General features: G+C 41.9%; 1 long non-coding RNA gene across 1 annotated transcript; it reads right to left on the minus strand.

Moving 5' to 3' along the window:
- Positions 1 to 3,809: 3,809 nt before the first annotated feature.
- LOC137543915 (uncharacterized) lies at positions 3,810 to 6,053 on the minus strand. The gene is made up of 2 exons (XR_011025660.1): positions 5,907 to 6,053; positions 3,810 to 5,088 (listed from the first exon to the last, which is right to left on the minus strand). It is a non-coding gene; the product is annotated as an uncharacterized lncRNA (long non-coding RNA).
- Positions 6,054 to 17,236: the final 11,183 nt, after the last annotated feature.

Below are 17,236 nucleotides of genomic sequence, written 5' to 3' on the forward strand. Positions count from 1 at the left end.
AATAAAACAGAACTATGCTATGGAGGCCTGTTATGAGTTTTTAGGGCGAAACCTTGGGATATCTGTGTGGAAGTGAAAGGTTCTAGAGATACAAACAGTGAGCGCTGTAAGTTGATCTCTGCAGGGTCAGCCACATTATCTGGTGAGCCTGTATTTATCTAATGTCACACTGTTGTGGAAGCACTGCAGGGAAGTGTTGCATGGTGTTTGTTGGAGCTGGTGGAGTAGAAACGTGTACAATTTGAAGCAGGATTATGCTATGTCTACTTCTTTCCTGTCATTAAGTAACACACAGGGTGAAGTGCAAGTGTTTGGAGGGACATTACTGTGATGGAGCCTTTCTGCTGATCTGTAATTCAATCAGCCACTACTGTTGGTGAAAGTATTTTATACTGCCATATGGTCTATAATGGGCACTGGAACCATTGTGGAATTATCAAAGTGGACTCATTTGGACTTTCTCTAATGTGTATAAAAATTCCCTGATGCATGGTGTGAGCGCTGTGCTATACTTTGCAAATTTTCTAAAATTGGATGTTTACCAGGCTCAAGTCATAGCAACCCATAGCAAGGTTTGCTGAAAACGCAGTGAAACAATTGTCTGATTGCAGGGGCATGCGCATACCTGCAGTAGGCATTCACTATGTCTCCCATTAAATTACAAGACAATCTTTGAGAATAATAATCCCCCTCCCCAACAAAAAAACCCCCAAAACAAACACACACAACAACAATTTCATGTCGAGGTGAAAGTAAGAACGTGAGTGCAAGATTCATCTGCTAATAATGAGGGTTGCAAGCTCTTGTTACAGAAGTAGACAACTAACAAATCCAGTGCAAAAGCTGCAGGATCACAATGTTCTACAGCCCAGAAAAGCCTTGGTATACTAATCTCTACCCTCCAGCTGAAAGCCTGGTGTACACATCCAATCTTGATTGGCCAATTTTACCACTTCCAACTAGTATGAGGTCCAACAGATTTTGAATACTTTATTGTGTGGGTAAGCGCTCATACTACATGGAGTGGTAATATTAACCAGTCAAGATTGAATGAGTATGCACGTTTAGGATGCATTCACACTATGGGTGCTGCTCTAAACAAGTTATGATCGCATAGAGACGTGCTGCAATGGCCCCATTCACATCAGCCCATTGGCTCAGCCGGTTACATTGTAATAATGCAAGCCAACGCACATTACAATGAATGCAGAAGAACCATGCGTTGCAGCGTGTGTTGCTGGAAACCACGTGCACATTGCAGCAGATTCAGTGCAATCTTACCCTCTTAAAGGACAACTAAAGCGAGAGGGATATCGAGGTTGCCATACTTTTTTCCTTTTAAGCAATACCAGTTGCCTGGCTGTCATGCTGTTCCTCTGCCTCGAATACTTTTAGCCATAGCCCCTGAACAAGCATGCAGTAGATCAGGTGTTTCTGGTAGTCAGATCTGACAAGATTAGCTGCATGCTTGTTTCTGGTGTTATTCAAAAACTACTGCAGGCAAATACAACAGAAGGACTGCCAGGCAACTGGGATTGTTTAAAAGGAAATACACATGGCAGCCTCCATATTCTTCTCACTTCAGTTGTCCTTTAAAGTGGTCTGAAACTCTGACATAGTCAAAAATGTTTTTCCTACTTTTTATTACCCATACAATTACAACATTGACTTTTATCACAAGTAATATACGGTAGTCTGTTTACAAATGACAAAGTTCAAAGTACAGGTTATTTGCCCTGAAAACTGCCATTTCATTTTATTCAAGCTGCTTTTTATTGTATATTAAAATATTCTAGTGAGCTTTCCTGAACTGTGCACATGGTTGAAGCAGAGAGCTGGTTTTCAGTTGTTACACACAATGTTATAACTGAGGAATGTGAACAATAATGTAGACTCCGCAGCACTGAAAAGGCTTGGTGTTTCTTAACAGTTTCACAGTATTAGAAATTTGTTTCTCGTATACAAGCCTCATTTTTAGCTGCACAGAAGAAAACTGCCCGGGCTTTTTTCCCCTGATGCTGTGCAAAGCATGATGGGATTTCTGATTTTGTTCTCGTTCTGCTGTTTTGGTGCAATTTTTTTTTTTTTTTTACATTTTGAATTTGACATTTGAAGCCTAGCGTGTGCAGCTAGGAGGGGTAATCAGGACACAGGACAGTTGGAACTGTGTCTCCTGCTCCTTGTCACCTCCTTTCAACCAAAAAGATGGCTGCCTCCATGACAAAGATGGCAGCCCCCATGAATCACAAACATTTGCCTGTTCTTTTAAAACAGGGTGGGTAAGAGATTATATTACCTATCTATTCTAATTAACATAACTAATGTAACTTGATGACAGTATGTTTGTTTAGGCTGAAGTTCCCCTTTAACCACCCTGGCGGTACATTAAAATCGCCAGGGTGGCGTGCGGACAGGTTTTTTTTTTCTGAATCATTGTAGCTAATTGAAAGTTAGCTACATGATTCACCACTAGAGGGCGCATCTGCCCATCTAGTCCGATCGCCGCCGGCTTTTACAGCAAGCAGAAAATTTTGTTGTAAATGGGATTTTCTGCTTGGCTTCAGATCGGGATTACGTCATCCACGTCATGGCGTCGGGGGGTTGCTTGAAAAATCTGGTGGAGGGTACTCATGCTTTGTACAGTCTACTAAATTTGACTGCCCCTATATAAAAGATACTTACTCCCCTTTGGAAATCTACATATGATTGGAAAGTCGAGTCTTGCTATTACTTGCACTATGCCCTGCTTCTGTGTGATGCATCCTTCCTGAGTTAGGGGGTGTTGAATGAGGGGTGTCCATACTTCCACTGTACTAGAACCCTTGCCTGCTCACGCCTCAGTTTGCTAGGACACCTTTTCATTCAGGCTGCCATGATGGTGCTGCCAGCTTTCAACGCCACCAACTCAGGAACGGTGCATTGCACCGACACAGTGCAAATGACAGCCAGCCAAGATTCTTGGCTTTCCAACAATACCAGTATGTTATTTTCCAACTGGGTCAGTCAAATTCGGCAGACTGTATAATACACAAGTACCAATTTTTTTCCCGATAAAAGATGATCGGAGTGGTGGATTTTTCTGATCAATTTAAATTTTTTTTTAATGGTGTAGGTTAGGATTGTCCATTTCTTAATTTACAGACTCACGCTACTTTTAGTTTTTTTTTGGGGGGGGGGGGGGGGCAGATTTTGTAAAATTGAATGTGTGCGATGCATTGATCAAAAATTGTAAGTTGTGTATAAACCTTTAGGCCAAGTTCTTGCACACATTATCCAGAAAGCACTGTAGAAAGGGACATTAGATAACATGATCTGCTACAAAGTACCGATGGGAACATGCCCATACTATTTTAGGTGTAGTGCATACACATGCAGCAACACGCATAATGTGAATTCACCCTTAGTGCATACAATGTAGGATTTACTTTGCTTAGGGCTCAGTCAGATGAATGGCTAACAGCACTATGCTTAACTGCTTGTCAGCCTCTCCTGTTTAAATGCAGCCGTCTGCAAGCATCCAGCACTTGCGGCAATCTGTGCATGTGCATCAGAGCAGGCAGCAGCTGGCCCTGGAAGCAACATGCAGCATTTTATACCGGGCAGTAACGGCACCGTATGTCAACCGCCAACATGCTTTATTTTGCATCCGAAAGTCATTTAAGCAGCAAATGAGTGGCTAAATGGATGCATTAAACGTGCCATTTAGCTGTTCATTTGAAAGAGCCCTTATTTTATTAAACATAAGAATTGAAGTAGACCATATTTTAAAATGCTTTAACATGCATTGAAAAAGAAAATTATTCTTAACATAAAATTTTACAGAACTTTTTATTAGCTGGAAGAGTATAAAAACAAAATGGCACCATATATAATGAGGTAATCATTTTCAAGTAAGCTGTAATAGAACTGCAAACAGAAGAGCAGTAGAAAAAAAAAGGATGCCTTTAAAAATGGAAGATCTTTAAAGGGGCAATACAAAAAAAAAAAAACTGTAAAATTTAAAATATGTGCAAACATATACAAATAAGAAGTACATTTTTTCCAGAGTAAAATGAGCCATAAATTAATTCTCCTATGTTACTGTCACTTACAGTAGGTAGTAGAAATCTGACAGAAGCGACAGGTTTTGGACTAGCCCATCTCTTCATAGGGGATTCTCAGCAAGGCTTTTAACACTTTATAAAGATATTCCCTAAAAAGGATTTAAACAATGATGCTGGCCAGCTTCCCTGCTCCCTACACAGTTTTTTAGCAGTTGGACGGAACTACTGCCATTCACTAAGTGCTTTTGAAAATAAATATATCCCTGAGAATCCCCTACAAAGAGATGGACTAGTCCAAAACCTGTCACTTCTGTCTCTACCTATGTTTCTTTTACCTGACACCTACACAGGAGAAAAGTAATTTATGTCTCCTTTTACTCTGGAAAAAATGTACTTATTTGTATGTTTGCACAGATTTTAAATTTTACAATTTTCGCTGTAGTGCCCCTTTCAGAATGTTTGAGTTGACTTTTCAAACAATTTCCATAGCTCAAATATAAGCTTGTGCTTTAAAAAAGGAGCATTAGCGTGAAATTACAAATTTAAAATACATGTTTCCACATGCTTATAAGAAGTACATTACTCCCAGAGTAAAATGCAGTGTAAATTACTATGTTGTCGTGACTTATATTAGGCAGTAGTAGACTGACAGATTTTTCCTTTTGGGGAAACCAATCACCTTGATTCTATACAAAAGCAATCCCTGAAAAGATGTTGGCCAGCCTCCCTACTTGTTTGTACACTACTTCCTTTACTGCTTCCTGTAAGCAATAAAAAAAGCATAAGATAAAACATAACTTATGATGCATTTTAATTCGGGAGAAATTTACTTCTTGCGCACATGTATTGAAAATTTTACAATTCTGCACAATAGTGGTCCTTTAATATATAATAAAAGTTTAACTTTTAGCATTTAAAAAACAAATGCCCATAAAACAAATATAAAACTCTAGGTAAAACAGTCCTCATATGTTCAGTTTAATACAGGAATGGAACCAGGATCTTTCTGGATTTGGGATAGTCCTCAAATTTCTCACGGTACCATCTGAAAAATAAGGCAACATTTTGTAAACTTAATAGGATTTGTTTATTGATAAAGAAAGTGAATTTGTACAACAAAAATGGAACAAAAATATCTGAATATAAAGTACAAACATTCTGCAGCGAGTTCACACTACAGAACGCAAACAATTGCTCAGTGGTTTAAAATGTTCAGGAAGTGATTTTGCAGATATTTTATGTTACTAGGCTTTTGACACAATCAGCCAACCAAAATAACCTAAACAATCCAAAAAGGCAACAAGCACATTTGTTCGTTGGAGAAAATTGAATTTCTACAGTGACGACACTATGCATACATATGAACTGGCCGCCATGAGACTTGGGCGATGGATACAGCCGGTATATGGCTTACCCTGCTGCTGCACAAGTTCCCAGCGGCGTTAAATACTATTCCCCCTCTAGGTCCACGTGGATAGTGGGGAATTATGTAATTCAGCTTCCAGCCATTGCTAGAAGCCGAATTACAGTGTTTAAAAAGCAACTTCAGATCCATCTTTTGACGGCGCTGAAGTTGCTGACTGTGTGCCGCTATAGCAGTAATTCCTATTACGGCCTATGGTGGCACCCAAATCTCCAAATTTCTTACGCTGTTATTACAGCGCTCAACAACACTTCCATTGTCACAGCACTTTGCCGATTGCCGGCGATCAGCAAAGCGCTGAAAAGCTTTACCTCTACCTAGTGAGTAACTTTTTTTCCCTCCTCAAAGGTCTGCTTTAAGTCCTTGCAAGGCCCAACAGTATTCCACAGAAAGAGAAAAATATTTTATTCAGTTTGTGGTTAACTTATACTAATACTTACTGATGATGCTGCTGTGCACGAGACACAAGGAGCAGAAATGTAAAAGTGGCAAAAGCAGCTCCAGGAATTGACCAGCCTGCCATTGCAAATCCAGACCATTCAACTATTTCACCAAAGAAATTTGCTCCAGAAATATATTCAAACAATCCACCTAAAAAACAAAAACACAAAACAAAAAATATATAATACCATAATCTTATTTGTCAAAGTTTATTAAAAAGACAAATTCCACTGCGGTTCAATCCATCCCATCCATCCTTCAAGTTATTCAGCTATTGCAAGATTCACAGGATACCTGAAGTGAAGAATATGGAGGCTGCATATTGCCTGGCTGTTTTGCTGATCCTCTGCCTCAAATAAGCCACAGACCCTGCTGATCAGATGTATGACTGCATTTGCACATGCTTGTTTCAGGCATGCGATTCAGACACTACTGATGCATGAAAGTTCAGAAGGATGTCAGGCAATTGATAGTTTCAAAAGAAATTAAATATTGCAGCCCCCATATCCCTTTTACTTCAGCTGTCCTATAACAAGCATTATTGTAGCTTACATACATTTACATAATTTTTTAACACATGCAATAGTTTATAAACTACTTTAGTCAGTGTTTGCCCATTAAATCTTTCCCCACCACTTAAATTTATTGGTGGCAATATCCTTACTGCTGTTGCAACACTGAGAATTTCCCCTTTATGGCCCATACTCACGGGCTACTTTTGTGGCCTGTCGCTAGCACACGGGAGCGTGTGCGCGACAGCTCGTCGCCAGGTCCCTTTGCGTACACACGCGGAAGAGGAATCAGCGGTGCGACGGAAGCTGTCGCCGAGGTTCCTCCCCCCCGCCGGAAGCTCAGTCTTCTGCATAGGAGGTTGCTGTCGCTAGTCCGCATACACACGCGGACTAGCGACAGTTGCGGCGACAACTGTCGCCAGGCGATTGACCGCGCCAATCACCTGGCGACAGCAGCGACGAGCGACGGTTCGGGGTGTGCGCGCCATACTCACGCGTGCGCCACGTGGTTTGCGGCGACAATTGTAGCCCTTGAGTATGGGCCATTAGTCTCGCTAAGAGAGACAACTTGTAGGGAGAAGAATATAGAGACTGCTATATTTATTTCCTTTTAAACAATTCCAGTTGCCTGCCAGTTCTGCTGATCGCTGTGGCTGCAGTAGTGTCTGAATAACACACCAAAAACAAGCACGAAACTAATTTTGTCAGATTCGACAAAAATGTCAAACACCTGATCTGCTGCATGCTTGTTCCAGGCAGAGGATCAACAGGGCTGCCAGGCCACTGATATTGCTTAGAAATAAATAAATATGGGAGCCTCCATATATCTCATGCTTCATAGAAGCTTTCCCATTTGTATATTATACATTGTGTGCATCTCACCCCTAAGAGACTAGCTACTATGGGCCTCCATTCAGATGCATCCTGCTCCAGTTGTCTCAGAGAAAATGTGGACCTGTAACACGTTATGGAGATGACTGAAATTACACAGGTTTTGGGCTGGGGTTATAGACTCAGAGAAAGTATTCTGTATAACAATTCCAAAAAGGTGAGCTGACTTGTATACTAGACATGTTAATACCTAGTTAGCATAATGGTAAATACACACATACAATTTTGATTGGTCAATCACTAACCAAATGTCCATGTAGTATGAGGAGCAAGAGACTTATAGTCTTTGGAAAGTGAAAGATCACAGACCAATGTTACCCCATTCCATGTAGTATGAGAGCCATACCTACACAGTCTTTTCTATGGAGCTGAACTCCCCATCAGAAAAAAATCTTTGCAAGATGCTGCCCACACAGATGCTGTACAGACACAAAAGATCAGTATCTGCAAAAGATCTGTTCCTGCAAAAAATCCATTCCTGCAAATTGCAATGATAGTCTATGAGATCTGCAGATCATCATACACACCTTGTTTAACCACCCTGGCGTTCTATTAAGATCGCCAGGGCAGCTGCGGGAGGGTTTTTTTTTTAAATAAAAAAAAAACTATTTCATGCAGCCAACTGAAAGTTGGCTGCATGAAAGCCCACTAGAGGGCGCTCCGGAGGCGTTCTTCCGATCGCCTCCGGCGCCCAGAATAAACAAGGAAGGCCGCAATGAGCGGCCTTCCTTGTTTTGCTTAGATCGTCGCCATAGCGACGAGCGGAGTGACGTCATGGACGTCAGCCGACGTCCTGACGTCAGCCGCCTCCGATCCAGCCCTTAGCGCTGGCCGAAACTTTTTGTTCCGGCTACGCTGGGCTCAGGCGGCTGGGGGGACCCTCTTTCGCCGCTGCTCGCGGCGGCGATCGGGCAGCACACGCGGCTGGCAAAGTGCCGGCTGCGTGTGCTGCACTTTATTTGATGAAAATCGGCCCAGCAGGGCCTGAGCGGCAGCCTCCGGCGGTGATGGACTAGCTGAGCTCGTCCATACCGCCAGGCTGGTTAACAGACAATCATCTGCAGATCAGATCCATCCAGATACTGATCTTTTGTGTCTGTACAGCATCTGTGTGGGCAGCATCTTGCAAAGATTTTTTTCTGATGGGGAGTCCAGCTCCATAGAATAGACTGTGTAGGTATGGCTCTCATACTACATGGAATGGGGTAAGATTGGTCTGTGATCTTTCACTTTCCAAAGACCATGGTCTGATGTGTGTATGCACCCTTAGGATGAGATTGTGAAGGAAAGCTCTCATTCTACATGGAAGTGGTAAAATTGGCCAATGATTGACCAATAAAAATGTGTACCAGGCTCTGGGCAGGACATTATTTTTGGCTAGGAAGCTTATTCTCCTAAGATGTAAGGACACTTTACCTCCAAAACTGGCCCTGCCAGCAGCAAAATCTACGACCAAGTTGGTCGTAGATATTGCAAGGGCGGATTTGGGGGGTAAGGGACCCCCGTTCAGCCGCGGGATAGCGGCGTTTTAGCAGGGGCACACATGCCCCTGCTGAATATAAGCTCTGAAGTGAGTTTTATTCTCGCTTCAGAGTCTCTTTAAGAACAGAAAAATTGGTATAACTAACACACACACACACACACACACACACACACACACACACACACACACACACACACACACACACACACACACACACACACACACACCTTAAAGTGGTCTAAAACTCTTTCAGATTTGCTCTAAAAGATTCCTTACAGCCTTAAAGCGGATCGGAAATGAAAATCTAAGCTATAGCAAGTAACTTGTCTATATACAGTATCTTATCTGAAGTTTAGATGGTTTACCAGCCCCCCCTCCATAGCAGCAGAAAGCATTGCTAGCCTGCATTGTGTCTGCACAGCCTCAGCCCTGGGTGGATCAAGTCATGTGTGTACAAGGCTGTAAGGGTACCTGAGACAAAATGAGTAAAGAATTGATACTTAACTGGGGCTTCTTTTACCGGGGGCTCCCTCATTGCCCTCCTGGGCACCTCAGTTTGTCTGCAAACTCCCCCCGTAAAAGGCTCCAGTCACGCGGTGTCCCCATCGTGCTTTCTTTAAGTGCAGTGCAGCCCAACTGGAGCCTATTAATGGGGGAGAATGAAAACGAATGGAGCTGCCTGGGAGGGCACCCACAAAGCATATGGGGCTGGAGGAAGACTTCTGAATTACAGACGAGCTGGTAAGTTATTAACCCACAATCAATCACCTCCCTCCTCAAACACCGATCCTGCTGCATTAAGACAGAGCCTTACATGACAGACTGTCTTTTACACTGGAGGTACTCTTTAAATAGTAACTGTCAGGCATAAAATGAAAAAAATCTATTCTTTATTTTTATCTGGTAAACAAGTAATAAGGATGCTAATCAGGCAATCCAAAAGTTAAAAATCACCATTACTTTTCTTGCTGATTAATTATCATTCCCCAGTTTAAATGACTTATTTGGTACACAGAAAATTTGGTACACAAAACAGGAAAATTGAATACTTACCTTCTGGTAATTTTCCTTTCCTGGAACAAAAGATGGCAACATAGAGATGTGTTAGGCCACGCCCCCTGACCCCAATAAGACAGTTCATTTATAAATTAAAAGTACCCACCCCCTCCAGCCATTCTCATGAAAATCAGTCCTTGAATGGACCAGAGGGTGGGACTTGTATGCCGCCATCTTCTGTTCCAGGAAAGGAAAATGACCGGAAGGTAAGCATTCAATTTTCCTGTTTCCTGGACAGAGATGTCGGCATACAGATGGGATATACAAAATCAGACAGAGAGGGAGGGAAAATGCATAAACACAATTTATTTCTTACATACAGACAAAACAGCTTCTCAAAACTTGAGAAGTGAGAGATGCAGGATTGACATGATAATGCTTTTGGAAGGTATGTGGAGAGGACCTGTAAACCTTCCATTCTGTATCTCAGCTGAAGGACTTTTACCAACCAATTAGCTAAAAGTTCTGGCCGTAGCCGGACTACCTTTCCTAGGACCTTGAATGTTTAAACAATCTGAAGATCTGAAGGTAACAGTATTGTCCAAGTATGCTTTAATACTTCTTCCAACATCTAATGGATGATCTTGTTCTGACAAAGGTTGGTAAAGTAAACTCCTGATTTATGTGATATGAAGAAGCCACTTTTGGAATGTGTTGCAGGACAGGCCTGATCACTACTCTGTCCGGGAAGAACTGTAGCAAGTTTTCACAACAACCCAATGCTTGTAAATCTGAGACCCGCTTGGCCGAGGAGACACACACACACACACACACACACACACACACACACACACACACACCTTGGGGGGGGGGGAATCTTATTTTTTTGCACCGCTTGGACCTTAATTGCCGACAGGCTTAGGTTCATGTCGACCACTGTTTGAAGAAAACTAAGTATATCTTGAACTGTAGGAGTTAGCATATCAAATTTATTGATTGCTGCAAAGTTGGCAAACTTTCCCCATATTCTATGGTAGGTTGTGGATATTTCCCTAGCCTTTAATAGAGTGGAAGTAACATCTGCTGAACAACCAAAAGCTAAAAACTTGCTTCTCAACCTCTATGCCATCAAATTGAGATTGGACACATTCGGATACATCAAATCCCCCTGGTATAGCAGATTCGGAATCTCCACCAGTTTGATGAGATCTTTTATACTCATTTTCAATAGTAGAGTAAACCACGGTCTCCGAGGCCAGTATGGCTTTATAAGGATGATCATGCAGCGCTCGGACCTAAGTCTCTGCAGCAGCCTCAGCACTAGAGGGAATGGGGGAAAAGCATACCCCAGACTGAACTCCCAGGGCATCGTGAGACAATCCGTACCCATCTTAATGAAGGTGTTTGGAGACACCCAAGTTGCTGCCTTACAGATTTGCTCCAAGGATGCGCCCGCTCTTTCAGCCCAGGATGTAGATAACGATCTTGTGGAATGAGCAGTCAATCTTTCAGGGAGTGATTTGCCATTACTCCTATATGCCATAGCAATTGCTTCCCTTATCCAACGGGAAATAGTCGATTTTGAAGCCTGCAAACCCTTATTTGGACCCGCAAAAAGGATAAACAAATGGCTTGATCTTCTGAATTACTTTACTCTAGTTAGGTATGCAAGAATCGTTCTTACATCAAGACAATGTAGCTCATTCTCCTTTGAATTCTTTGGCTGATCACAAAAAGAGGGTAAGACGATTTCCTGGGAACGATAAAAAGATGAATTTACCTTAGGAAGATAAAATAATTCTTAGACCAGATCCAGCTTATCATCCAAAATAGTCATTAACCGATCTTTCACTGATAATGCCTGAAGGTCTCCAACTCTTCTTGCAGATGTAATAGCTACTAGGAAAATCACCTTTAAAGTTAATAAATGTATTGGTATCTTCTCCAGAGGCTCAAATGGCTCCTTAATGCCTGCAGCACCAATGGAAGATCCCAGGCTGGCATAATCTTCTCTGGCACAAATCTTGCAACCTTAATTACTTTCATAAATCTCACGATAAGTGGATCCCTAGCAAGCTGTCTATCAAGGAAAACCGATAAAGCAGCAATCTGAACCTTTAAGGTACCTGGAGCTAACCTAAGAGCCACCCCTCCATGTAAAAAATCCAATATATCTGGTACACCAACTCCTTTACCTGTAACCCTTCTCCAGGCTGAAAAAGGTTTTCCAAACTCTGAAGTATATTATCCTAGTTATAGGCTTCCTACTTTTCAGAAGAGTGTCAATCACCTTTTCTGAACACCCCTTCTTTCTTAATAAGACCCTTTCAGGATCCAGGCTGAAAGCTGAAGCCACTGAGGATCTGGATGAACTGATCTCCCCTGTGTCACAATGTCCCGAGACACTGGCAGCTTGAATGGTTCCTCCACAGCCATATTCATTAACTGCGGAAACCAACATCTTTTTGGCCAATAAGGAACTACTAATATCACCTGGGCCTTGTCCTTTACAATCTTGCAAAGTACCCTCTGGATTAGCTTGAAAGGAGGAAAAGCATACATCAGTCCCTCCCCCCAGTGGACTGAGAAGTCATCCAGCCGATTCGACTGAGTGCCTGTCTGGATAGAGCAAAAGTCTCTGGTCTTTGCGTTCTGAGCTGTAGCAAAAGGTCTAAGATCGGCTGATCCCATTTCTTTTCCAGCATCTTGAAAATAGTCGGATTTCGTTCCCACTCGCTCTCCAGCACCAACTGACGACTCAGTATCTGCCCAGACATTTAACTCTACTTTGATGTGAACCGCTGTTAACGAAATTGGATGATTCTCTGACCACTCCTTGATCTCCAGTGACAGGTTCAATAACATCTCTGACCTCGTTCTTCCCTGTTTGTTGAGATAAGAAATTACCACCATGTTGTCTGAAAAAATTACAACCTCTTTTTGTACAATTTACTCCTGAAAACTTAGCAAAGCATTGTTTACTGCTAATCGCTCTCTGAAATTTGATGACTTCATAGAAATCTCTGTTGACCATTTCCCCTGAGCCTGCAATTGAGCACAATGAGCACCCCAACCCCAGGCACTGGCATCTGTTGTAACCCTCACTGGGTCATTTTGTCTCCACTTCCTTCCGCTGGAAAAAGTCTCTGAATTCCTCCACCAATTTAGTGAAATCTTTACTTCCCTGCTTATCGAAATCCTGTGATCCAGGGATTCCTCTGTCCTGTCCCAATTTTTCAAAATGAACTTCTGAAGAATTCTCAAATGAGCCTGAGCCCACTCTACTGCTGGTATTGCCGATGTCATTAATCCCAGCACCGACATCAACTCTCTGATTGTTAGAGCTTCTGACACCTGAACCTTTTCTACCGACATCATTAACTTTGACATCTACTCTTGAGTCAGAGAAATAACTTCTAGGTCTGTGTCTATCATAAACCCTAGACACTTCATACTTCTTGAAGAAGGAGTCAGATCCGACTTTGCAGCGTTTATTATCCACCCTAGAGATTGCATAATCTGTAGGCATAGTAAACCATCATTTTCCAACTGATTCCTGTCCAAACTGAGAATCAGAAAATCGTCCAGATAAGGTATAACATTTATCTTCTGCAAGTGAAGAAACTGAATCATCTCCGCTATCACCTTTGTGAAAATCCTTGGAGCTGATGTCAGACCAAAGGGAAGTGCCTTGAACTGATAATGTGCAGTCAAACTTCCCTTTTGAATGGCAAACCTCAAATTTCTGATGCACTGGATGTATTGGTAAATGCAGATATGCATCTTTGAGATCTATCAAAGCCAAAAACATTCCCTTCATCAGTACATTCCTCACCGAATAAATATTCTCCATACGAAATTTTCCTTCAGAAACGGGTTTAACTCCTTGAGATTCAAAATCAAATCTCTGATCCCCTGATGGTTTCTGCACTAGAAACACATGGGAATAAAAACCCGTTTACCTGTTCTGGAGGCACCCTGCAAACCACTTTGAGAAATTAGTCTTGCAACTGCTCTCCACAAAAAATCTGCTTTGTTTTGAACTTTTGTAAGAGTCGTGATAAACTTTCTGACTGGGGGCAAACTTTGAAACTCCAGACGAGAACCCTCCTCTATGAGTTTCAATATGAATCTGTTGCTGGTGATAAGACTCCAGTTTGGAAAAAAATACTGAAGTCTGCCCCCTACCTGTATCTGATAGTCATTTATCATCTGAAGCCTTGGGATTCCCTGGCTTATTGAATGCAGATGAACCCCTACCTCTTCCTCTGGAAAAGGCCCATCTGCCTCGAATTTCAGACTGAACCCCTCTTCCTCTGGCAAAATAATTTGTTTTGGGATGAAAAAAATTCTTATTAACCACTTTCTTTTTCTTATCAGGTAATCTTTTACCTTTCCTACTGATCTGGTCAATACAGATTCTAAGTCCTTACCAAAAAGCAAATCACCCTCAAAAGGCATGGCACACAGTCTTTGCTTTGAAGTAATGTTTCCTTCCCAGGTTTTTAACAAAATAGAACGTCTAGTAGCATTTGCCAAAGCAGCCGCCCTAGCTGAATACCTGAGAGCTTCTGCTGCAGCATCTGCCAAAAAAGCTACTGCCTTCAAAATCAAAGGAATAGAAAGCAAAATATGCTCATGAGGAACCCCCTTAATGAGGTCCTCCTCAACTGCTTCTAACCAAGATAACAGATTACGTGCCACACAAACAGAGGAAATTTCAGGCTTGAAACAGAACGTAGCTGCCTCCCAAGTTCTTTTACTAGGAGCATCAGACTTCTTATCCATAGGATCTTTAAAGAGACACTGAAGCGAAAAAAAAACTATGATATTATGATTTGCATGTGTAGTACAGCTAAGAAATAAAACATTAAGATCAGATACATCAGTTTAATTGTTTCCAGTACAGGAAGAGTTAAGAAACTCCAGTTGTTATCTCTATACAAAAAAAACCATTATCCCTACGACTTTCAAAGTCGAGAGGGCTGTTTTCTGACTTATCTCAACTGTTAGTTAACTATTTACTTTTCCTCTGGCAGAGGAGAGGTCATTAGTTCACAGACTACTCTGAAAGAATCATTTTGAATGCTGAGTGTTGTGTAATCTGCACATATTAGAGTGATGCAAGGTTACAAAAAAAAAACACTATATACCTGAAAATAAAAATATTTTCTTTGCTGCTAATCTTCTAGTAATTATTCATAGTACACAACCAATTCATTATATCATATTTTTTTTTCGCTTCAGTGTCTCTAAGTAAACCAGTATCTTCAAAAGACAGATCCGAATCTTTTGAATACTGAGAGATAGCAGCATCAATCTTAGGACACTTGACCCAGACTGCTTCATCAGATTCAGAAAAAGGAAACCGTCGCAGTAGGATCAGCCATACTATTCCAGGGAAAAAAAAACACATATATAAGTAGATAAATACTTGATCTACTTACATAACACATGTATTGTACTGTCCACGTTTTGATTTCAGTGAATGTTATATAGTAAATGACGAGAATTCTGTTCCTGGTGGGGGCCATGTCTTTTGCCCACAGTAAAGGCTAACTCGTGATGTCATTTCTGCCCTTTACTTTTTTTCTTTTCTCCTCCAATCACTGAGTCACCCCAGCCTTGCTTGTAAACACAAGTGAGTAGGGGATCAGGTTTCAGATAAGCAGCAGACAGGGAAATAAAGGGAAGAGTAGGTATATATTGTAGATAAAAAGAACCCCCAGCATGCAATTCTTTGGCACGTCTACTAAAGAGCCAGTGCGCCTAAGGTATATGATAACTCCTAATCATAACAGCAGAAAACGTTTTGAAAGTTTTGAATGCAGGATTAGCATCTTTATCACTTATTACACTCAGACCAGTTGCTGTTGAAATTTGATTTTTATGGTGACGATACCGCTTTAAAAGAATTTGGTATAAAGGCTCTACGCTCTGGTTCCTTCCACTGGTCAGAAATAAATTTCTTTCAGGGAGGAATGCACTGGGAAGGATCTGCTAGGCTGAGATTTTAACCCCTTATACATTTAATCTTGAGCAGACAATACAGGCTCAGACACCTGGATTCCCTCGTTTTCACAGATAGCCCTTAACGGTTCTGGTGTATCCTCCGCAGAAAATAAATATTTTTAACCTTTAGATGTGGAGGGTTCTTCCTCCTGCAAAGTACTATCTCTTTGCTCTCCTTCCTACAGAGATTCCTGCTCTGAGGCTTCACCCTCTTCCAAGGAAACCTCTGGTTGGGAAATTTGACTACTCACAACCTGGACTTTCTGCACCGGATCCACCATTGCAGTACAAAAGGCCTTAAAAGTAGTACATAATTTCTCTTTAATCCTGGATACTAGATCCTGAACAACATTTGTATTAGACTTTACAGGAGTTTCACACTTTTGACAAATTGACTTCTTCCAAGTACTGGATAATTTTACGTCACAAACATCACATCTTCTGGACTTGTCTGTACATTTAGCAGAATAACCAGATCTAGTAGCACTACTATCCAATCTCTTATCCCGCTTTTTTGTATCCACATTGGCCATATCTTGCTCCTCCGAAACATCCCCCTTAGGTCTGGATCTGGATGAGCTGTTTCCTTTCTCAGAGAGAGAGAAAAGAAAGTAACCTCAAATACCAATGAGCATCTGTACAGGACAATTCCAAGAAATAAACATAATACCTGTCCTGAGGCAAGAGCATTGCTCTGGGCGCTTTGCACTGTAGCAGGCAGTATAGAATCTGCAGAACTGGGCTGCTCCATCTCCCAGATTCGGCACTAACAGAGTGTCAGACAAACTACACAGACTCTTAGGCCTAGTGCACACCAGAGCGGTTCGGCTGCAGTTTGCGATCCGCTTGCGGGTGCGGATCCGCTTGGGTAATGTATTTCAATGGGCTGGTGCACACCAGAGCAGGAGGCGTTTTGCAGAAACGCATACTCCCGGGCTGCTGCAGATTTTGGATTGCGGATGCGTTTCTGCCTCAATGTTAAGTATAGGAAAAACGCAAACCGCTCTGAAAAACGGCACTTCAGAGCGGTTTGCCAGGCGTTTTTTGTTACAGTAGCTGTTCAGTAACAGCTTTACTGTAACAATACATGAAATCTACTACACCAAAACCGCTACACAAAACCGCAAAACGCTAGCTGAAACGCTGCAGAAAAAGAAGAAAAAGCGTTTCAAAATCTGCTAGCATTTTGCGGATCTGCTAGCGGTTTTTGGTGTGCACCAGGCCTTAGTCTGTTAAATATCCATCCGGCTCCTCCTCCGCCCAGTCACCAGGGCATCAGGCAAAGATTAATTACCTGCAGCTGTTGCTGTATACCACTCCATTCATCCGGACGCCAAACCCACGAGGCGGAAGAAGGAAGAGGAACAACTAACTTCTGATGACGCCGGACTTCCGCCGGCAACCGGAAATGCGTCATTATAGACGCTAGTACGCA

Source organism: Hyperolius riggenbachi, unplaced genomic scaffold, assembly GCF_040937935.1.
Source record: "Hyperolius riggenbachi isolate aHypRig1 unplaced genomic scaffold, aHypRig1.pri scaffold_420, whole genome shotgun sequence".
NCBI lineage: Eukaryota > Metazoa > Chordata > Amphibia > Anura > Hyperoliidae > Hyperolius > Hyperolius riggenbachi.